This window comes from Eubalaena glacialis, chromosome 1, assembly GCF_028564815.1.
Source record: "Eubalaena glacialis isolate mEubGla1 chromosome 1, mEubGla1.1.hap2.+ XY, whole genome shotgun sequence".
NCBI lineage: Eukaryota > Metazoa > Chordata > Mammalia > Artiodactyla > Balaenidae > Eubalaena > Eubalaena glacialis.
The window spans coordinates 184,252,735-184,277,042 of record NC_083716.1 but is presented as its reverse complement, the minus strand read 5'-3'; the positions used below and the strand labels follow the sequence as shown (position 1 = coordinate 184,277,042).

Here is a 24,308-nt window from a genome sequence, read left to right as displayed (position 1 = left end):
AAATCATCTTTGTGCATTTGTCCATTTGTTTAGAAAGTGACCTTCTAGGACTGCATCTTTGGCATGTTCTGGGTGGGTGTAAGCATCCTGGGGGTGTTCAGCAAATAATGATAAAGAAGCTTAGATGAAGAGCACAAAGTCAGAAAGTTAATAAAGTCCAATTCAGGATTCTTAATGCCTGAGATTCCTGCAAAACCAGCTCTCACATCACTTTTAAACTGGGTTTTAAAGCATATTGATTTTGTTTCCTTAAGGTAATTTACTCAAGTAGCTCTGTTAAGTGTTGACTTGCAATGCCAACAAGTTTCATTGTGCTGAATTATTGTGGAAAGACCAAATATTTTGAAGACATTTACAGTCAAAGACAAGTTTTGCTCTATTACCTTTCCCTTGGCTGGGGAGAAAGAGGACTTGCGACAGCATAGCAGGATTAGTGGATCACAAAATGAATTACTACTCACTCATGCAAAATCACGAACTTCTCGTTACTGTTTTCATGGTCTGTCAGGCATAACATTTTTACCAAGCCTGGCCTGAAATTTATGCAAGTTATTTAGTCATTATTATCTACAAGGCTCCTCAAGTCAGTGATGTCAGCTCACTTGTTAGATATATTCTTTAAATATCCAATCAAAGTGTCTGTATAGTCTATAACTTAGATAGTAATTAGTTTTACAGTCTTCCCAATATATTCTAGAGTTGTTAACTTCTAAGAGCTTGTATTGATGGCACCTCTAGTAACAAATTTCTTCAAATTTGCTGGTGCTGCCACTGTTCTCCCAGTCTCTAAAGAAACCCGAAAGCTCTCCCTGACTTGTCTCCTGACCTTCCACTTCTATTTCAACCATCACCAAGTTACACCCGAAAAGGAATCACCTTTTCCTGACTATTCCCACTACCATAGCCTATGCCAGGCCAAATCTCCTCACTCCTGGCCAATCTAACTTTCTCCAGGTTCCCACTTTTGAATTACTCTTATATACATTCCTGCCAGAATAATCTTAGTAAAGTACCATTTATAAAACCCTGTAGTAAATCTGACTACTCCACACCTTGGTAACCTCAGAGTACCCATAGTACTTATAGTCAGGCCCATACATCTTAACACTTAAGTATTCCCAGGTGGTTTCATTTGAATTCATTTTGTCTTCCTTGAGGAGAGTGTGTCTCATGTTTCTTTTCAGCTACTATAGCTGTAACATAAGACTTATTCAAGATCAATCCTCAGGGTCAAATCCTACCCAATTATTAATCCTTTATTTTTTTAATTAATTTATTTTATTTTATTTATTTTTGGCTGCATTGGGTCTTGATTGCTGTGTGCAGGCTTTCTCTAGTTGCAGCGAGGAAGGACTACTCTTCCTTGCGGTGCGCGGGCTTCTCATTGCAGTGGCTTCTCTTGTTGCAGAGCACGGGCTCTAGGCACAAGGGCTTCAGTAGTTGTGGCACACGGTCTCAGTAGTTGTGGCTCACAGGCTTTAGAGCGCAGGCTCAGTAGTTGTGGTGCCCGGGCTTAGTTGCTCCGTGGCATGTGGGATCTTCCCAGACCAGGGCTCGAACCCGTGTCCCCTGCATTGGCAGGTGGATTCTTAACCACTGCGCCACCAGGGAAGTCCCCAATTATTAATACTTTAAATGTGCCATAGAATATTCTGTGCTATGCTTGGAAGAGGTAGGTTACCATACCTTACTGTATTAATTCACTCATCAGACATTTTCAAGCAAACTCTGTATGCCAATCACAGTGCAATGGATACAAGAGATGTAAGCCTTGTCTTGAAGGAGCTTGTGGGAGAATCAGACAAGTCCAGTTTGGTGAGGACTAGAATCGAAGTATGTGTGGGTGCTTATGGGCACCCAGAGGAAACACAACTAAATCAGACTGGGAGTAGTAAGGAAGGGAACATTATTGTCCAAAGTGTGTTTCCCAGAGCACTTGTCCTGAAAAATTCTCCATGAAAAAAAAAATACAAGACTATGGTCAAGTAAATGTGGGAAACCCTGGACACTCTCACTTCCTTTCCCAAAGAGTCAATCACAAAGCCCATTGGCACACTAACTCTGTAAAGAAACCTGTGGGAAACCCCAGGTGTGAGATAAAGATTTCCCAGTTATCGAGAGAAAAGTGGTGGTTGAAACCTTCTGAATAAGGTCACTGAGGGACTGACAGAGAAGAACAGTGGGCTGGGGCCAAGGTCAAGGAGAATACCAACATTTAAGCACAGAGTAGCCCACAGGGAGATTAAGATGAACTGGCCAGGGATGTGGAAACATCCCAAAACAATGTGGAATACCAGGAGCAGAGGGAGAGGAGAGAATTTCAAGGAAGGGTTGGCCAGAAACATCAAAGCCCCACATGAAGACATTAGAGTGTCCCCTAGACTTAGCAATCAAGTGGTTATTAGGGACATTGGCAAGAGTGTTATCGAGGGAACATTGGAAGGAAGGGGGATTGCAGTGGACTGAGGCTGTGAGGAAGTAGAGACAGTAAGTATAGACTAGCCTTTTGAGAAATTTGGCTGTGAAGGGTTGGGATTAATATAAGAAGAGAGTAAGAGTGTTGAAGGAGTGTTATTTTACAATGAGAAGATATGAACCTCTTCGTATGCTAAGGGAAAAGAGCCAAGTAGGAAAGGTTAAGATATGGGGAATCAGGGGTGAGAGGTGCTTGATAGAGGCTAGATAAGGCTAGATAGCCTAAGGCTAGATAGCTGAGAAACAGGGAGGAGGGGACGAATCACAGGTGAGGTGAAATTCGCCACTGACAGGAAAAGGGTGACCTTTTCTGTTGGGCAAGAAAAGAAAAGACAAAACAGGCTGAGAGAGAGAGAAAGTTGTAAGCGGTGAGAGAGAAAGTTATTGATAGCATTAATATTCATTGAGGACCTACTCTGTGCCAGGCATAAGTGGCTTACATATAAGTTGCCTCATTTAATCCTTACAGTAACCCTTTAGCATCACACTAATATTATCCCAATTTTGCAGAGGAAGAAATTGCAGTATGGAGTGAGTAAGTACCCTGTCACATAGTGGAGTCAGGATGCAGAGTCAGGTAAAAAAAAAAAAAAAAGATATCTTGCCTAATGAATACTTTCTAGGGAGGAAGTTCTTCTTTAAGCGTCCTCAATTGTTCAGGATTAAGTGGACAGTACAGCTGTTTCCTGAGAGTGAGCCAGGGTGGTGGCAAGGTAAGGGAGCTGAGGAACGGGGCGCTCTCGACTGGAGTAGCTGTGGAGAAGAATGGGAGAGAGCCAGCTAGGGGCACGTGAGTGAGCATAGCCGAAGCTGAGGAGCGTGCTCTATTAGAGGCTTCAGTTCCTATGGTTTGTGACCTCCACCCCACCCCCACCTGCTATGCCGGAGCCTGGATAAGAAGACAGGGAAAAGATAGGCTGAGACTTGGAGGCTCTTTGAGAAGAGACGCACACATCCTCAGAAGTGACCACCCGTAGACTGAAGGTGCTTTCTCTGCTATAGATATAAGAAAGGGCTGCCAGGGTACAGAGGGATTTGCTCTGATTGAGGGAACTGGAGAAATCTGAGGGTGTGGGGGAAATTTAAACTAGGTCTTGCCGTATAAAACTGAGCAAATTTCAAGCCTGGTTTCCTGATAAATGAACTGACGTAGCACAAAAAGAAGAGCAAGCTTGGGGGAAAACTGTAAGTTCAGTTTTCAGATGTGTTGATTTTGAAATGCCTACAGTTTCACCACATGGAAATGTTTGGACTTGGAAGTTATCACCTAAAGATAATAGTTCAAGATTTCACACACCAAGTTGCTGGCTCACAGAGAGAGTGAAAAAGTATCACAAAGGGCAGAAAGATACTATGGCCACCTGACTATGATCAGAGTAATATAACGGTACTGCCAAGCACCAGAGCAGAGTTCTCCGGCAATGAGACCAAGATGGAAGAGGAGAAAAAAACCTTGGTAACTTGTGGGGCATGGAGTGGGTAGAGTCACTGATATGGCCCTTTAAAGTGAATGAGAGATTGCATAAGGGGTATATGAAAGATTTAATATTATGCAGAGGGAAGTGGCACCTGGAGCAATTGCAAAAACAAAGTTAACTTCTTTCACAAGCTTGCCTGAATCCAGCCGTACAGGAAATTATAGCAAAAATATTCTGAGTTCGATAGCTAGGTCAAGATGATTGGGTAAGGCCCCAAGGCACCAATGCTGTCTTCTAACTTTTTTCATGATGTCCTCTGCTATCGTCATTGAACTTCACGTACGATGCTCTCCCAGTCTCACTCACGTCGTCTCACATATCCCTCTTGACCCTAAAATCTATTTTAAATGTAAAGAAACCCAAAAGTAACAAATTTGTAAAAGAAAATTATTTTACTGTTTTGTAATAAGTTCCAAACCCTGTGTATGTTTCTGTCTAGTTAAATCCTGAGCTTGAATCTTAAAATTCAAAAGTGCAGCAGCAACAAAAGAACGCTTTAGGAATAGCCCCTGGAAGTCAGATTAGGCAAAAGCCACCTCAATCACATCTGCCAAGTGCGTAACAAATTGCTGGTTAGACACCACTTACTTTATCTACATTTGCACTTATCCCTGAGCACAAACCTTTTTTATTGGACACTACTTGCTGTAACTTAAAATTAGCTACCATAATCCAGTTTCAACTCCATCTAAGAGAACACAGCCACCAGAACTCTTAAATTCTAGTCTCAAACTCATTGTTAGCTACCTATGCTATCATGAACAGGTCAGTCTCTTGGAGCCTTATTTCTTCATCTAAAAAATAGAAGTAATATACCTGCTGCCCTTCTTCACATGGTGGCACTGAATCAAACCAGATTGATACTAGATGGGAACATTATTTTATAAGGTGACTATCATGATACAAAAATAAGGTATCATTATAGTTATAATAATTTTATTAGTCATAGTAATAATTGTTATTAATAACAGTAGGAAATATGAGGAATTTATTTTCACACAGTCTCATGGCATAATTCCCAAGGGTTATGTACTAGGATCTTAGCGAGCATTAAAAGGCCCATCCATCTGGTACATCATTAAGTTCAGTAAAGGGCATGGAGAGAGACAAGGAGGAAAAAAATGTAGTAAAAAGAAAAAGGGAGGGGGGTAGGGAAAGGATGAGGAGGAAGAAGAGAGAGAAGGAAGAAGGGTGACAGAGCAGATGGAGAGAAAGGGGCAAAGGGAATCCAGAGAAATAGGGAGGATGAGAAGGAAGGCCTTCCTTTGGCCTCCTGAAACCCCCTTTATCAGAGTTACTAAGAGGTGGTTTTCAGAAGGGATTTTTCCATAAGAGGTCATCGAAATCATGACCTACTAATCCATTGTGTTTTGGATAGGTTCTGGTCTTCTACATGGCCCCTGGAGAAAGAGATACCAAAGAGGGCAGTTTTGATGGCAAAAAATAAAAAAATATTTAAATGAGCAAGGAAATAATCTGGCTCAGGGTGAGCCATTATTTTCAATGAGACCCAACTTGGGGGAAAATATTTATGGTTGCATTTTTTTCAAACTAAATGAAATATCTTTCTTTTATTAAGTCACTTAGGGAAAATGTGTATTTTACAATATATATTCCCTATCTATTAAATTTTAAAATGTCAATTAGCAAATTGGCACAGCTTCTTGGGACTTGAATTGCTAATGAAAAGTAGCAAAGCAGATGCCATTGTCGGATTTCTTATTCTGGTTAGCAGCGTAGGTGAACTGGTATGGTGAGGGTGGCTGGGGTTCAGAAAAGGAAAAGAGGGAAGGAGACAAATGCATCAAATAGGTATTGAAAGATTTAATTTTTCCATATTTCCTCTGTTTGGAAGAACCTCAGAGTTTAACTTTTGTGAGATTTCATCGATTTTTTGTTTTTTGGTTGGCGGTTGGTGGATCCAGAAAAACACCTTAAAACATATATACCCAGGCTGACTCATAGAGGAACAAGACCCATTCCTTTTCTCTCTCTCTCTCTCTCTCTCACACACACACACACACACACACACACACACACACACACTCACATCATTAATATTCAATAGTTTCTGAACCTTGTTTTTAATTTATTTTTGTTTCTCGTGTACAGAAACTTAGGGTTATACTCCTCCTCCTTATGTGTTATGAAAGAAGGTTTAGGTGCAATATTAAGGAATTTAAATTAATAACCTTTTACCTGCCAAGTGAAGTAAAAAGCCTACCCCTAGGATTAATAGTTTACGCTTTCTTGTTGGCTTGAATTATGTGGGTAAGTGAGGGAGTTTTTTCCTTAAAAAAAAAAACTATCCATATATTATATATATATGAAAATCAATAGATGGGTGAGAATGAAGCAAGGCTACCCTTTACAGAGAACTAAGACACCTGCCAAAAATTAAAAAGGGGACTGAGTTGTTTCAGCTGAAAGACCAGCAGTCATTTCAGATAACAGTCTTCCCTTTCAGCTGAAAATGTGGAAAATGGAGTGGCACAAGTGAGTGTCCTCCTTGATTGTCCCAAATATCTGCAGGATAATTAATGTGCCCCTCACCTTGATTCACAGGAGCCCACTGCTCCATTCTATTTAAATGAAGGCAGGATCCTTTCAACCATTAGAAATAGGGGGAGAAGGACGTTATATATATATATATATATATAATGTTCTTTTCTTTTTTTAATTTTTATTGGAGAATAGTTGATTTACAGTGTTGTGTTAGTTTCAGGTGTACAGCAAAGTAAATCAGTTATACATATACGTATATACATATACTCTTCTTTTAGGTTATTTTCCCATATAGGCCATTACAGGGTACTGAGTAGAGTTCCCTGTGCTATACAGCAGGTTCTTGTTAGTTATCTATTTTATATATAGTAGTGTATATATGTCAATCCCAATCTCCCAATTTTTCCCTCCCGCCTCTTATGCCCTGGCAACCGTAAGTTTGTTTTCTACATCCGTGACTCTACTTCTGTTTTGTAAATAAGTTCATTTTTTAAAAGGGTATAAAATGTTCTTTCCTGATTATAAAGTAATTCATGAGAAAAAATTTAATTAAAAAAATTAAATTAATGTTCATTGTAGAAAAGTTGGAATGTACCAAAAAAGATAAGGAAAAAAATTAAAAATAGTTTCTAATTCCACACCAAGAAAGATGTGCTGAGAGTATTTTCTTGTATTTCTTCCTAGTATTTTTTTTCTTTAATGCTAGACTGTCTTTGCTTAGTACAAGAAAAATACTGTCATTTGATGCTTTCAGCACAGGTGGACAAGAAATGAATAAAAAACACAAAAATAAAAGAGAAACAATAATTGCATCCAGTTGAACTGTGGGAAGCTGTACCAGCCTCCAGAACTAAGTATTCCAAGAAAGAAGACTGTTGTGAGAAATCAGCAGAGTGCAGTGGAAAGAATGCACAGAAGATTCTGTCCTAGTACTGTCTGACTGTTACCTCACTCCATGACCTTGGGAAAACCATTTTCCTTCTCTAGCCTTCATTTTCTTCATCTTTAAAATAGGGGCCTGCAGCTCAGCAGTTCTGCAAACTTTATAAGGTATTTTGCCCTGTGCTGCAAGCCAGAGATGGCAGGCAGGAAGCTTCTAATGTAATCTAGTGTGTTTTGCAACTTTGAAATGAAATTCAGGTAAAATTTTGTTATGTCCCTGAGATGCCCCCTGAAATTTAAAGGAAGATAATTTTCTAATTCTTTGTTTAGTGGAATGGACCAGATGCTACTCAAAGTTCCTCAGGCTCCAAAATTCTGTAATATAGTGTCACCAAAAGTCAAGCGCATCTTTAAGATACCACCCTGAACCAATACTGACCATTCTCACACTGAGAACAATCAGTAAATTTATTGAGAGTCTAGAAGAACCCTACTTTCAAAGCAAACAGAAACCAGAGGTGAATATTCTGTCAATTCAATTGTCATTATATATTCCCTAAATATTACCAAAGGCCAGGCTTTCACAAAATAGGGTAGTAAAAATCTACCCTTACTCCAAACCTTTTTCCTCTGATCCTTCTCTCCTCAACCAGTTCCACCTTAATCTAGGAATTCAGCAACTTTGAATTTTCTCTTCCATTTCCTATGAAAACTTATTGGAAAGTAGTAAATATGAGTCATTTACAGCTTAGTGTGTTTCTTCCAAGGATATTTGTACTAAATTTTTGTATGTAATTGCTTAATAAAAGGGTTTTTTTCCCTGTTGAAGGAATTTCATATATCATTGAGTAGGTGGAGAAGGTATATGTAGAGGTAAGACAAAAGGACTTTCTTCAGTTCCCTAAATTCATACCAGATATGGGGAGCCTTTGTCCAAGAGTCTTTCAAATTCAGGAACAATGTTGGTTATGTCTTTAATATGGTCAGTCCCCAAAATTCACTAATAAGGACCTTTTCTTCCCCCACCCCCCACTTGGAGCTACATTTAAACATAGTTTTAACTTTTTAACAACTTACAGAAAGACCACCCCAATTACGACAAGCCTTAAAAGAAATGTAATATCAAAGAATCATTTCAAGAAATAGAAAGAAGATTGCTTGCTTTTTTTCTGCTTTTTGTAGTGAGGCTGAAAGAATTTAGGGAGGTGTCTCAATTTAAATGAATTAGAAATTGAATTAGTAATTGATATATTTATAAATGACTCTTCTAAATCAGTGCTTTCCAACAGAACTTCTATGATGACGGAAATGCTCTATAATCGCACTGTCCAATAGGTAGCCACTAGCTCCATGTGGTTATTGAGTGCTTGAAATATGGCACTTGAGATTAAGAAACTGAATTTTTAATTTTTATTAATTTAAATTTAAATAGCCTCATATGGCTAACGGATATCATTTTAGGCAGAACAGCTCTAGATGATTCTTTTTTTTTTTTTTTAATTTTTATTTATTTATTTATTTATTTATGGCTGTGTTGGGTCTTCGTTTCTGTGCGAGGGCTTTCTCTAGTTGCGGCAAGTGGGGGCCACTCTTCATCGCGGTGCGCGGGCCTCTCATTATCGCGGCCTCTCTTGTTGCGGAGCACAGGCTCCAGACGCGCAGGCTCAGTAGTTGTGGCTCACGGGCCTAGTTGCTCCACGGCATGTGGGATCTTCCCAGACCAGGGCTCGAACCCGTGTCCCCTGCATTGGCAGGCAGATTCTCAACCACTGCGCCACCAGGGAAGCCCTCTAGATGATTCTTTATGGAAGCTGGTTGAGTGCCAGATACCCCATTCTGAACCTGACAAGGGAACTTCATCCAAGTAAGGTGAATATGTCTTTAGAATTTCAGGTCTATTGTAATTATATTAGTTGCCCAGGCAAAGACAGTTGTTATTGACAAACCAGAAAATCTACAGAACTGCCATGGAAACCCTACTGGAGAAACATAGGACAAGCTAGCATATTGCAGTTTAACTGAGCCTGTCCCTCAGAGTGATCCAAATAATGCCAACTCAATGCTTTTTTTTTCCTTAAATTTGTGTCTACTGGAAGTTTTTCATGTTTCTGTGTTAAGCCTTGTTACAGGATACCTTGAAAAGATCTCCTATGACTGAAGATCCCCTCAAATCACAATTTTTTTTAACTAATGGAATTAGGAGACTATGGCTATTGTCTGTTGTTCATAAGCAAGACCTTTGAGGCCCTTTGAAGAAGTAGCTTGAATATCTGTTATAAGGAAGGAGACTTATACAGTGTCTAAAGGCCCTTTGTTGAAATTTTGTCTATTGATAATTATGTTTTTATCTAAAGGCTTTTTGTCAAAAATTCCTCTTTGAGAATATGCTTGCTCCCTCCTCTGATATGAGTTTCTATTTAAAAAAGAAAATAAAGGAAAAGCTTGCGCATCAGTGTTTCAAGTAAATTAAGATGATAAGATGTTACCACTGGTCTTTAATTTCTATCCTGATTAAAACATTAAGGGATTCCAACCATTGCCCCTACCCCTTTTGGAACGGTTAAGCTTGCCATGGTCTCAGTTACCTGTGACTTGTAGCCCAAAGCCCAGTGAGCTCTACAAGCTTCAGAGATCACTGTTTACAAGCGCAGATATGCATGGAGATCCCAGCTAGCCTCGCCATACCTACCCTCATTGCCACATGCAGAGAATAGAATTCATTAGAAGTTATAAATTTTTATTTATTTCTAGGGTTTAAAAAATAACTTTTTCCTTAGCTATGAAAAATTAAGGGGCCTGTAAAGGAGGCCTGAGGCTTAGCCACCCTGGGTAAGGACCCTAGGAGGCTGGGGTTGAAGAATCTTAAATGAAACCAAGTCCTTGGCAAGGCTGCTGGGCTTCCTATGTTGTGAAGAAAGTTGCTGGGAAACTGAGGACTTTAGTGAATGGAGAATACTTGTTTCAGACAATAATAGCTGCTGGTATGAACAAAAACATGACAGGAATCACTTCCCAGTCAGAAGCCCAGATAGAAGAATACACATTTGGATCCTGTCTCAGTTTAATATTGAAACGGAGTAGAGAAGCCTCCCTAATTGCCTTCAGTAATTGACTTGCTTTCTTTTCTTTCTCCACCTGAATCTATATAAGATTTTGGGCTTTACTTTCCATAGACTTTACTTTCCTTAGACTAAAAATTACACTTGGAGCCAATGTTAAATAATCCCCCTATTTTAAAACAGAAAACAGAGACAGAGACTTGTCAAGCGTCAACTAGTTATTACTAGAACTCGTGGCCCAGAACTTACTTCATATGCCACAAAGTTCCTGTTTCTCCAGCAGTAACCAAGCCCCTATCTGTTCCCTATTTCCTTCTCCTTTCCATAACAAGACGGTAGAAGTTGGAGACTCTAAATTGTGCTGAGAATATAGAGCCCTCCAGATCTTGGAACAGCCTGTCTTACCCTTCATTATGAGTCAATTCAACAAATATTTACTGAGTGATTGCAAGGCCCAAACCCTAGTACTAGGTGTTCTTCCAGCAGATAAGAGCCTCAAACTAAAGAGTGACTTTATCTCCACCCAAAACAGGAAGGCCTGGGGGACTTGTTTCAAAACATATTTCTGACTCAGTACAATTGACACATATTTACTCATCTTCCTTTTCTTTCTAGCTGATTACAGGTTTCCTCTTTCCCCTTACAGTTTCCTAGCATCCTTGACTGTTATCCCTGTTTAAGGTTGAGCACAAGGTTCTAGGAAGGGAGTGAGAAAGCCGAGGGTGTGACCCCACAAGCCAAATCTTGCACAGTTTCTGTAAATGGGGATAAGGAAAAGAACAATTCTTGAAGTTCTGGTCTGACTTTGGGCCTGGCTTGGGAGTGTGGGGATTATGGCGTGAAGGAAAAGAGAGTATAACTAAAAACGGTGCAGAATTGTTAAGATAATGTCTAGTTCCTGCTTACAGAAATAATCTGATCCCTCTCACTGCTATGGAACACGTGCATGCAGGCGCACATGTGATCTTGTCAACCCATGCTCTCTCTTCAGATTGTGCCCTCCTCCTCCCAACCTTTCTTCTGGACTCTGTCCAGCCCCACTGTCTCTACCCTAGTGCAAGTCACCCTCATTTCTTTGCCCAAACTCTAGGCAGGCCTATAATCTGCTGACTGGCCTTTCCACACCTGTATTTGTCTCACCTTGATCCTTTCTCCATTCTGCCCTCAGAATGACCCTTCAAAAATATGTTGCTTCCCTCCCACGCACCTATGGTCAACTAATCTATGACAAAGGAGACAAGGATATACAATGGAGAAAAGACAGTCTCTTCAATAATGGTCTGGGAAAACTGGACAGCTACATGTAAAAGAATGAAATTAGAACACTCCCTAACACGATACACAAAAATAAACTCAAAATGGATTAGAGACCTAAATGTAAGACTGGACACTATAAAACTCTTAGAGGAAAACATAGGAAGAACACCCGCTGACATAAATCACAGAAAGATCTTTTTTGATCCACCTCCTAGAGTAATGGAAATAAAAACAAAAATAAACAAATGGGACCTAATGAAACTTCAAAGTTTTTGCAAAGCAAAGGAAAGTACAAACAAGATGAAAAGACAACCCTCAGAATAGGAGAAAATATTTGCAAACGAATCAATGGACAAAGGATTAATCTCCAAAATATATAAACAGCTCATGCAGCTCAATTAAAAAAACAAACAACCCAATCAAAAAATGGGCAGAAGACCTAAATAGACATTTCTCCGAAGAAGACATACAGATGGCCAAGATGTACATGAAAAGCTGCTTAATATCACTAATCATTAGAGAAATGCAAATCAAAACTACAATGAGTTATCACCTCACACCAGTTAGAATGGGCATCATCAGAAAATCTACAAACAATAAATGCTGGAGAGGGTGTGGAGAAAAGGGAACCCTCTTGCACTGTTGGTGGGAATGTAAATTGATACAGCCACTATGGAGAACAATATGGAGGTTCCTTAGAAAACTAAAACTAGAATTACCATATGACCCAGCAATCCCACTACTGGGCATATACCCAGAGAAAACCATAATTCAAAAAGACACATACACCCCAATGTTCATTGCAGCACTATTTACAATAGCCGGGTCATGGAAGCAACCTAAATGTCCATCGACAGATGAATGGATAAAGAAGATGTGGTACATATATACAATGCAATATTACTCAGCCATAAAAAGTAATGAAATTGAGTCATTTGTAGTGATGTGGATGGACCTAGAGACTGTCATACAGAGTGATGTAAGTCAGAAAGAGAAAAACAAATACCGTATGCTAACACATGTATATGGAATCTAAAAACAAATGGTTCTGATGAACCTAGAGGCAGGGCAGAAATAAAGACACAGATGTAGAGAATGGACTTGAGGACATAGGGAGTGGGAAGGGTAAGCTGGGATGAAGTGAGAGAATAGCATTGACATATCTACACTACCAAATGTAAAATAGATAACTAGTGGGAAGCAGCTATATAGCACAGGGAGATCAGCTCGGTGCTTTGTGACCACCTAGAGGGGTGGGATAGGGAGGGTGGGAGGGAGATGCAAGAGGGAGGGGATATAGGGATATATGTATACATATAGCTGATTCACTTTGTTACACAGCAGAAACCAACACAACGTTGTAAAGCAATTATACTCCAATAAAGATGTTAAAACAACAACAACAAAAAATATGTTGCTTCCCTGTGTGCAAGGGTACAGACTCAAATCACCAGTGGGGCCTACAAGGCCGTGCACAAAGAGGCTTTCACTCATCCTTAGCCTTCTCACTCTTTGCAGGCCACCCACACTGGTGCTACCACCAGCCTTGTTTCCTCTGCCTTCAACCTTAACCCCAGCCCCTGCACACCTACTTTTCCTTCAGAACTCAGCTCAAAGATCACTTCTTTAAGGCCAACTTACCTAATATGCCAGACTAAGCCAGGTCCCCCATCAGAGGTTCCCCTAGCATCTCACACTTCTCTTTCACAATGCTTATTTCAGTTGCAATTATATAATTAGTTGTTGTTTAATGACTGTCTCCCAAGTCAGAATATAAACTTAGTGAAGTCAGACACCGTGGCTGTCTTGTTCACTGTTTTATCCCCAGCATCTATCAATCACTGTGCCCAGCACAAGTGGAGGGGGCCGGGGGGTGGGGGGGTGTTAAATATTTGTTAAGTGGCAACAATTGCATTCTAGAGATGCACACAGCCCCTTCCCCTAACACACTGGTTCTGCAGTATAGGGAAACTATCCTGTTCTTATTGTATCCTCTGTTCTATTATTCTTTTAACTTTGATTTGGCTTGCTTATTTTTGTCCTCTGTGCTTTTGCATTTTATTTCCAAAAGGTGAAAAGGAACTCTCAGGTAGAATTGCAGCTGGCAGTTGCAGCCACACCAGTGTTTTCAGAACACATGCTGTCCTTTCCCATTTCCTTTATATACTGAAACCAACAGTTTTGGGTGACAAGTCTACTGATTCTCAGTCAGTTGAAGTAAGATCCCTTAAGGGCCCAATCACATGCCACTTTCCCTCTGACAGCCTGTCTGTTCTTGTCAGAGTTTCTCTCCTCTTGCCAAAGCATTTTGCTTTTACCCATTTGGCAGTTATGTTCTGGCTTTTTATCATAGTTGTTTGATACCCATCTACCTAACCTACTGAACTCCCTGAGGACAGGGACTGAACTGATATATTATCTGAATCATCTTTATATCTCAGCGTCTAACACAATGTTAAGCATTCATTAAACGAAATTGATTTTTTCCATAGGTATAGTACAAGAGTGACTAGGGAAAGTCCTTTAGTCTTATCAGTTCCATTTATCAATTTCATCATGTATTGTCTCCTACTTCCATGAAGAAGTACAGATAATAGAAACATCCTGTTCTCTTTTTCATTCTTATGAAAGTTTTCCAAAATTCCTGAAGAAGAAGAAAGGAAAAGCTTATAAAAATATATAAAAACCAAGTAATGCCAATAAATACACATAAGGATATAGTGCATGTTTAAAGCTGCACAGCTCTTTCTCAATCAGATGACAAGAAGTTTAAAATGTCAGGGGCATGAAACTGATATCAAAAGAAAAAAAAAATAGTGTGCTGATAAATCGAACATGCTGTATTGTTGATTCTGTTGAGGGAGGAAAAAATTTCCCTCTACCCTTTCTAGGTTCTTCTGGCTGGTCTAACAAGTAAATTGAAATGAGACAGATTAACAGGGGAAAATCAAATGTAATTACATATGTACGGGGGCCCCATGAGAAAAATGAGACCCCAGGACAAGATAGACAATTGAGGCTTATTTGCCATCTGAGAGAAAGAGGAGAGGGTAGGTAGGGGTTTGGGACTTCAAAGGGGAGGAAGACAATTCACAGGGAGATAGAAAAACAAATGTTTGGTGAACAGTTGTTTGTTATACCATGCAGAGACAATGGGACACAGAGACTTTGATTTCTAGGCCCTGCCAAGGATTTTTCCCTACCACACCTAGCCCATAGTCTTTGTAAACATCTCTGGTGATAGTGCTTTTCCTGGACCAAGTCTTTATCTAAATTCTTTTAGGCAGTTAAGGGGGAGGTAAAAAGAAAGACATCCTGAGTCTTCTGTTTCTTAAAAATAATCAGCCCCAAATAATCCTCAAGTTAAAGAGACACATTTTGGAGTGGCAGTGTTTGTTCCCCTACAGTCCTGACTTTGAAACTTCCCCAAAAAGTTCCATAGTCTAGAAGTTGAGTTGGTAGACTGTTCCATCCCATTGAACCAGTGTCTTAGTCCTGACAATAAGGCAGTTCAGTTAAACTCATTTCAGAAGGCAGTGATGCAGGTGGGTTTCTCAAAGTTAAGCCTATGGTGTAAGTAATCAGGTATTTAATAAGAGGCATTTCTATAGAAACAAAATAAAAACAATGGTTAATGATTGGAGCAGACCATAATCCCAGTTTCTAAGTTCTAAAGGCAACCAGTCAAGAAGATTTTTAGATGTCCAGCTCAAAGTAATTATAGTTGGAATGAGGGCAGGCAATGACAATCTGATAGATTTTTCTAGTTTGCAGTTTGAATGTCTCTGGTGATCTTTTTGAGTGGCCCATACAGTAACAGGCATGAAGATTGTCTATACTTGAGCTGTTGTGATTTCTCTGAAATTTATATCAAGTTGTCCAACTTTAGCTTGCATGACTTCAGAAAAAGGGCAAATTTAGTCCTTTATGATTCCAAGTCAGAAGGTTGAGAGAAAATTTAAGAAATGTTAGCTCCGAGAGTTGTAGCTAGATAGTGGAGGAAGCTAGAAGAATTCAGGATCCAGTCCAGTTTAGAGGTAGGAGAAAAGAAAAAGTCTTAAAAGACAATAAACAGCACTAGATTACATAGCCTCATCCACCAGAGGGCAGACAGCAGAAGTAAGAACTACAATCCTGCAGCCTGTGGAACAAAAACCACATTCACAGAAAGATAGACAAGATGAAAAGGCAGAGGGCTATGTACCAGATGAAGGAACAAGATAAAACCCCAGAAAAACAACTAAATGAAGTGGAGATAGGCAACCTTCCAGAAAAAGAATTCAGAATAATGATAGTGAAGATGATCCAGGACCTCGGAAAAAGAATGGAGGCAAAGATCGAGAAGATGCAAGAAATGTTTAAAAAAGACCTAGAAGAATTAAAGAACAAACAAACAGAGATGAACAATACAATAATTTAAATGAAAACTACATTAGAAGGAATCAATAGCAGAATAACTGAGGCAGAATAACGGATAAGTGACCTGGAAGACAGAATGGTGGAAGTCACTGCTATGGAACAGAATAAAGAAAAGAGAATGAAAAGAAGTGAAGACAGCCTAAGAGACCTCTGGGACAACATTAAACGCAGCAACATTGGCATTATAGGGGTCCCAGAAGGAGAAGAGTGAGAGAAAGGGCGAGAGAAAATATTTGAAGAGATTATAGTCAAAAACGTCCCTAACATGGGAAAGGAAATAGCCACCCAAGTCCAGGAAGCGCAGTGAGTCCCATACAGGATAAACCCAAGGAGAAACACACTGAGACACATAGTAATCAAATTGGCAAAAATTAAAGACAAAGAAAAATTATTGAAAGTAACAAGGGAAAAATGACAAATAACATACAAGGGAACTCCCATAAGGTTAACAGCTGATTTCTCAGCAGAAACTCTGCAAGCCAGAAGGGAGTGGCATGATATACTTAAGGTGATGAAAGGGAAGAACCTACAACCAAGATTACTCTACCCGACAAGGATCTCATTTAGATTTGATGGAGAAATCAAAAGCTTTACAGACAAGCAAAAGCTAAGAGAATTCAGCACCACCAAACCACCTCTACAACAAATGCTAAAGGAACTTCTCTAAGTGGGAAACACAAGAGAAGAAAAGGACCTACAAACACAAACCCAAAACAATTAAGAAAATGGTCATAGGAACATACATATCGATAATTACCTTAAACGAGAATGGATTAAATGCTCCAACCAAAAGACACAGGCTCGCTGAATGGATACAAAAACAAGACCATCTATATGCTGTCTACAAGAGACCCACTTCAGACCTAGGGACACATACAGACTGAAAGTGAGGGGATGGAAAAAGATATTCCATGTGAATGGAAATCAAAAGAAAGCTGGAGTAGCTATACTCATATCAGATAAAATAGACTTTAAAATAAAGACTGTTACAAGAGACAAGGAAGGACACTACATAATGATCAAGGGATCAATCCAGGAAGAAGATATAACAATTATAAATATATATGCACCCAACATAGGAGCACCTCAATACATAAGGCAACTGCTAACAGCTATAAAAGAGGAAATCGACAGTAACACAATAATAGTGGGGGACTTTAACACCCCACTTATACCAATGGACAGATCATCCAAAATGAAAATAAATAAGGAAACAGAAGCTTTAAATGACACAATAGACCAGATAGATTTAATTGATATTTATAGGACATTCCATCCAAAAGCAGCAGATTACACTTTCAAGTGTGCACAGAACAGTCTCCAGGATAGATCACATCTTGGGTCACAAATCAAGCCTCAGTAAATTTAAGAAAATTGAAATCATATCAAGCATCTTTTCTGACCACAACGCTACGAGATTAGAATTCAATTACAGGGAAAAAAACGTAAAAAACACAAACACATGGAGGCTAAACAATACGTTTCTAAATAGCCAAGAGATCACTGAAGAAACCAAAGAGGAAATCAAAAAATACCTAGAGACAAATGACAGTGAAAACACGACGATCCAAAACCTATGGGAGACAGCAAAAGCAGTTCTAAGAGGGAAGTTTATAGCTATACAAGCCTACCTCAAGAAACAAGAAAAATCTCAAGTAAACAATCTAACCTTACACCTAAAGGAACGAGAGAAAGAAGAACAAACAAAACCCAATGTTAGCAGAAGGAAAGAAATCATAAAGATCAGAGCAGAAATAAATGAAATAGAAACAAAGAAAACAATAACAAAGATCAATAAAACTAAAAGCTGGTTCTTTGAGAAGATAAACAAAACTGATAAACCATTAGCCAGACTCATCAAGAAAAAGAGGGAGAGGACTCAAATCAATAAAATCAGAAATGAAAAAGGAGAAGTTACAACAGACACCGCAGAAATACAAAGCATCCTAAGAGACTACTACAAGCAACTCTATGCCAATAAAATGGACAACCTGGAAGAAATGGACAAATTCTTAGAAAGGTATAACCTTCCAAGACTGAACCAGGAAGAAATAGAAAATATGAACAGACCAATCACAAGTAATGAAATTGAAACTGTGATGAAAAATCTTCCAACAAACAAAAGTCCAGGACCAGATGGCTTCACAGGTGAATTCTATCAAACATTTAGAGAAGAGCTAACACCCATCCTTCTCAAACTCTTTCAAAAAATTGCAGAAGAAGGAACACTCCCAAACTCATTCTATGAGGCCACCATCACCCTGATACCAAAACCAGACAAAGATACTACAAAAAAAGAAAATTACAGACCAATATCACTGATGAATATAGATGCAAAAATCCTCAAGAAAATACTAGCAAACGGAATCCAACAACACATTAAAAGGATAATACACCATGATCAAGTGGGATTTATCCCAGGGATGCAAGGATTCTTCAAAATACGCAAATCAATCAATATGATACACCATATTAACAAATTGAAGAATAAAAACCATATGATCATCTCAATAGATGCAGAAAACGCTTTTGACAAAATTCAACACCCATTTATGATAAAAACTCTCCAGAAAGTGGGCACAGAGGGAACCTACCTCAACATAATAGAGGCTATATATGACAAACCCACAGGAAACATCATTCTCAATGGTGAAAAACTGAAAGCATTTCCTCTAAGATCAGGAACAAGACAAGGAGGTCCACTCTCACCACTATTATTCAACATAGTTTCTGAAGTCCTAGCCACAGCAATCAGAGAAGAAAAAGAAATAAAAGGAATACAAATTGGAAAAGAAGAAGTAATACTGTCACTGTTTGCAGATGACATGATACCATACATAGAGAATCCTAAAAATGCCACCAGAAAACTACTAGAGCTAATCAATGAATTTGGTAAATTTGCAGGATACAAAATTAATGCACAGAAATCTCTTGCATTCCTATACACTAATGATGAAAATCTGAAAGAAAAATTAAGGAAACACTCCCATTTACCATTGCAACAAAAAGAATAAAATACCTAGGAATAAACCTACCTAGGGAGACAAAAGACCTGTATGCAGAAAACTATAAGACACTGATGAAAGAAATTAAAGATGATACCAACAGATGGAGAGATATACCATGTTCTTGGATTGGAAGATTCAATATTGTGAAAATGACTATACTACCCAAAGCAATCTACAGATTCAATGCAATCCCTATCAAATTACCAACGGCATTTTTTCCAGAACTAGAACAAAAAATCTTAAAATTTGTATGGAGACACAAAAGACCCCAAATAACCAAAGCAGTCTTGAGGGAAAAAAACGGAGCTGGAGGAATCAGACTCCCTGACCTCAGACTATACTACAAAGCTACAGTAATCAAGACAATATGGTACTGGCAGAAAAAGAGAAACATAGATCAATGGAACAAGATAGAAAGCCCAGAGATAAACCCACGCACATATGGTCAACTAATCTATGACAAAGGAGGCAAGGATATACAATGGAGAAAAGACAGTCTGTTCAATAAGTGGTGCTGGGAAAACTGGACAGCTACATGTAAAAGAATGAAATTAGAACACTCCCTAACACCATACACAAAAATAAACTCAAAATGGGTTCAAGACCTAAATATAAGACCGGACACTATAAAACTCTTAGAGGAAAACATAGGAAGAACACTCTTTGACATAAATCACAGCAAGATCTGTTTTGATCCACCTCCTAGAGTAACAGAAATAAAAACAAAAATAAACAAATGGGACCTAATGAAACTTCAAAGCTTTTGCACAGCAAAGGAAACCATAAACAAGACAAAAAGACAACCCTCAGAATGGGAGAAAATATTTGCAAACGAATCAACGGACAAAGGATTAATCTCCAAAATATATAAACAACTCATGGAGCTCAATGTTAAAGAAACAAACAACCCAATAAAAAAATGGGCAGAAGACCTAAATAGACATTTCTCCAAAGAAGACATACAGATGGCCACGAAGCACATGAAAAGCTGCTCAACATCACTAATCATTAGAGAAATGCAAATCAAAACTACAATGAGGTATCACCTCACACCAGTTAGAATGGGCATCATCAGAAAATCTACAAACAACAAATGCTGGAGAGGGTGTGGAGAAAAGGGAACCCTCTTGCACTGTTGGTGGGAATGTAAATTGATAGAGCCACTATGGAGAACAGTATGGAGGTTCCTTAAAAACTAAAAATAGAATTACCATATGATCCAGCAATCCCACTACTGGGCATATACCCTGAGAAAACCATAATTCAAAAAGACACATTCACCCCAATGTTCATTGCAGCACTATTTACAATAGCTAGGTCACAGAAACAACCTAAATGCCCATCGACAGATGAATGGATTAAGAAGATGTGGCACATATATACGATGCAATATTACTCAGCCATAAAAACGAACGAAATTGAGTGATTTGTTGAGACGTGTATGGATCTAGAGACTGTCATACAGAGTGAAGTAAGTCAGAAAGAGAAAAACAAATATCGTATATTAATGCATGTATGTGGAACCTAGAAAAATGGTACAGATGAACCGGTTTGCAGGGCAGAAGTTGAGATACAGATTTAGAGAACAAACGTATGGACACCAAGGGGAGAAAGCCACGGGGGGGTGGGGATGGTTGTGTGCTGAATTGGGCGATTGGGATTGACATGTATACACTGATGTGTATAAAATTGATAACTAATAAGAATCTGCAGTATAAAAAAATAAAATAAAATTTAAAAAGAAAAAGAAAATAAACAGCACTAGAATCTAATATCCACAAAGGTGTATTATTGAAACATAGTGAAACGTAGTTTTTCTCTTTAAAATTACCCCCATTGTTACAAAGAAAGTCAAATGAAGACTAATTTGTTTGCAAAGTAAGTCTAGATTCAATAAACTTGGCCTGATAATCACATAAGTGTAGCAAGAATAGCAATTGCTCTTATAGGCTCTTTTCAATCTGCTTTGTTGCAACTTTTTGTAAGGAATCTCAGACTGAATGTTTAAAGTCCTCTTAAGTCTAGCAAGCCAAACCAAGAACATATCCTCAGACTTGTGCACAATACCTACAGATTTGGGTGAAATTCTTTCTTCTTGAAATCCCCCAAATATCCTGAGGTTCCTGTACCTGCCAGGAAGTGACCTTCATTACCTCATTAAGGCTGTTGAGAACCCTGTAAGCAACATAGCAGGTAGTTTTTTTAAGGCGCTTTATTGGCTCCATAAAGTCAATTCTCATTTCCTTAAAGCCATCTGATCAAATCTGAGTCTATCCATGACTCTCTCAAATATGGCATTACAGTCAAAGCCTTGGTAATATAACCAGTTTCCAATTGTATTCTGTTACAAGGAGAAGAGATTCCTATTGAACTTGTGCAAATAGCTAAGTTGCCATGAAAATAAGAATACTTACTGAGAGTTTCTGAATTCTGGAGGAATCAGGTTGGGAGAAAAAGTAAAAGTTTCATCTTTATTCACAAAGGCATATCTTACCAAATTGTTGATAGCTTAAGAGAAAAGAGACAAAGATTTCCTTAAATCTGAAAAGTCAAACATTTTTTAAAAAATCAGTAATCTTTCGAACAAAAAAGTCATAAAGAATTATAATCATCTTCATCAGTTCATTCATTCCCATGTGATTAATTCTTGTGGCTCTTCATCTTTTGTTAGAAGTTTATGAAGCCATAAGTTTCTCCATTAGGGTTCTGTAAATTCTTTTATTCTAGAGTACTTGTTAGATTCCTTTCCATAATTTTTTCTGAAGATGAAACACATTTGCAGGCAGATTTTGTAAAAACATCTGAGTAAGACAATAACTGTCTATAAATAATAAAAGACTTAAAATGCCCATTATTAGAGTTCATTTGATAAGGAAGTATAGTTATTTTTGTGATGTACGACATTTTAAGATAACAACTGACATTATGATGACATTACACAGAACATATCAGATTTTTAGGAATTTCACATAATTTCTGGAACATTTATAATATATGCCTACTCACACACAACATAAAGAAAGCCTAGTATTCTTATTTGACAAGGCTCCTCATGTAATTTAATATATCAAATAAGCCAAATTAGTTTAATATCTCTCTTTTATAAAGAGAGAGAGCAAATCCAGCAAATCCCAGGGACCCTCTAGGAAATTTTAAAGTTAGTTCAAGGTAAAAAGAGAGAGAGAGCTCATCTAGCATTTGGTTGAAGTTTGTCAAAAATATTAAAAGGCTTTAAAACACTTGATCAAATAGGAAAATAGATCACTATGAAACAATACTTAGATATCCATTTAACCAAGGTGACAATTAAAGACATTGTAAGTAAATACAAAAAGTTAAATAATTGTAAATAAAATTCAACTCTTGTAATATTAATATTAAGAAGATTCAATTTTAAGCAAACAAAGACCTGATGGACACAGTGTGAAGCACAGTTGGTAAGACCTAAAATCTTTGCTTTCTAGGCAAAAAATTTTCATAACATCTTATCAGGAGCAGACCAATAGTTCAAAAAATTTTTGGTTTTTTGGCAGAAAAAAAACTAGGTTTTAGTTTTACATAAATACACTATTGATGTTAAAGCTTATTTCTAAAATCCTTATAATGAATCAATTCAATCTTATCCAGCTTGATCATACACAAAATTTCTTTTCCAAGATTTCTTTTTTCATAAACCTTTTACAACTTTCTATGTCCAGAGTTTGTCCTTTATTTTCCTCTTTCTCATTCTGGAATACCAGCTATATTTTAGGACAAAATCACTTTGTTTTCCCTCAATAAAAATGCATCTCCGTACCTCATAATTTTCTTACCCAAAAATACATTTTATTTTCCTTGCATACATAATTGTTTCCCTTATTATTTTTAGTAATATTAATTACATATATTAATTAGAATTCTTAACCCTTAGAAACCTTAATTTTTAATGAAAACTAAGTAAGCAATTATGAACTGTCTTTTACATTAGCATTTTTGTGAATTGGCAGACTAATATTTTTTTATAATTTCCATAATATGTTTCTTGTACCATTTTTCAAAGCACAAGACATGTTTACTAACAAACACAAATTTATCTTTTAATTCCTTTGTAATAGGAAGCCAAAAGTAGATAAACCTATGTTCAATAATTAATGTACCATACTTTGTCTTATTTGGAAATGATCTAGCTATTTAATAAATTTACATCATATAATTTAACTTAGCAAAACTGTACAGTTTCAAGTTACCAAAAGATTTTGAAAGCTGTTTTTTTTTTTTTAATTAATTCATTAATTTATTTATTTATTTATGGCTGGGTTGGTTCTTCGTTGCTGCGTGTGGGCTTTCTCTAGTTGTGGTGAGTGGGGGCTACTCTTCATTGCAGTGCATGGGCTTCTCATTGCTGGGTCTTCTCTTGTTGCAGAGCACGGGCTCTAGGCGCACAGGCTTCAGTAGTTGTGATGTGCAGGCTTCAGTAGTTGTGGCTCGCAGGCTCTAGAGCGCAGGCTCAGTAGTTGTGGCACACAGGCTTAGTTGCTCTGCAGCATGTGGGATCTTCTTGGAACAAGGCTTGAATCCATGCCCCCTGCGTTGGCAGGCAGATTCTTAACAACCGCTCCAACAGGGAAGCCCTGGAAGCTATTTTTAAGTACACCTACAAAAAAACAGAATTATTATACCTAAAAACTCTTACCTTATATCTATTTAATGTATTAGTTTTCAACAATTGTGATATGAAAATTTTGTCATACCACATTTTTTTTTTTGCTAGCTAATTTTGTAACAAGGATAAATTTGATGCCAAAACCTCAGCCTCTGTGCACCAGGGTCAAATCGAATCTCACAGACAGAGTTTTGGGTGAAGTAGAAAAGAATAACTTTATTTCTTTGCCAGGCGAAGAGGGACACAGCAGACTCCTGCCCTGAAACACTGCATGTCCCAACCCAGGAGGAATTGGTGAGTTTTTATAGCAATGGTTCAAGGGTGGGTTTGCTGATAAGATTGGGGTGTGTGCAGGGCCTGCACCCCTTTAATCTCATCTCAGGTGGTCTCCTAATCTTGATGAGCTTCTCTGGTTCCTTTAATCTTGCCTCAGGTGGTTTCTTGTCTGCTCCTCCCTTGTCTCTGCATCCCCTCCCTTCCCCAACTAGCAACCAGTTGAATCTGCCCTTTGGAATTCAGGGAAGGTCATGGAGGCTGGAGTCTGTTCCCTACAAACAAGAACGGGACAGAAAGGCTTCTGTGC

At 38.2% G+C, this 24,308-nt stretch overlaps 1 long non-coding RNA gene across 2 annotated transcripts in view; it reads left to right on the top strand.

The window, feature by feature from the left end:
- Positions 1–24,308, top strand: part of LOC133098983 (uncharacterized) — a 134,938-nt gene that overhangs the window by 31,713 nt on the left and 78,917 nt on the right. For both annotated transcript variants that reach the window (XR_009702279.1, XR_009702280.1), the window contains exon 2: positions 23,957–24,019. This is a non-coding gene — a long non-coding RNA (uncharacterized LOC133098983). The remainder of the gene's footprint in view (positions 1–23,956; positions 24,020–24,308) is intronic.